This window comes from Trichosurus vulpecula, chromosome 2 (assembly GCF_011100635.1).
Source record: "Trichosurus vulpecula isolate mTriVul1 chromosome 2, mTriVul1.pri, whole genome shotgun sequence".
In the NCBI taxonomy this organism is placed as follows: Eukaryota; Metazoa; Chordata; class Mammalia; order Diprotodontia; family Phalangeridae; genus Trichosurus; species Trichosurus vulpecula.
In genome coordinates this window covers 233,846,704-233,847,103 of record NC_050574.1, presented here as the reverse complement: position 1 = coordinate 233,847,103, position 400 = coordinate 233,846,704, and positions in this window count along the sequence as shown.

Sequence of the window (400 nt, the reverse complement as noted above, 5' to 3'; positions counted from 1 at the left end):
TTGTTCTCTTCAGTTCTTTCTATTTAACTCTGTATTAAATATGGTTTTATAATTTTTCAATTAGAGGCTCACCCTGTCTTACATATGCTCAACTTGGATGTAGCCATTAAATGTGAATGAAAACCTAGTAATGGCTGCTAGCCACAGGAACTCCACTTCCCTTTCCACATCTGATATCTGGACTTTTCTCTCTTCTACTTTGTCTTCTCTTAGTCTCCAGCCAGTTCTGTTGATACTTTTTCACCTTGTCTCAGGTTAGGGGTCTGTAGTGGCAGGAATAGTGTTGACTGGAATGTTGGTGCCAAGGGGAAAAGAGGAATGCAGATTTCTTTAGCTATTCCTCCCAAAGCCTTCACCCCTGTTCAGATTCTCATAGCTCCAAAACTGTTCTTTTGGGAGT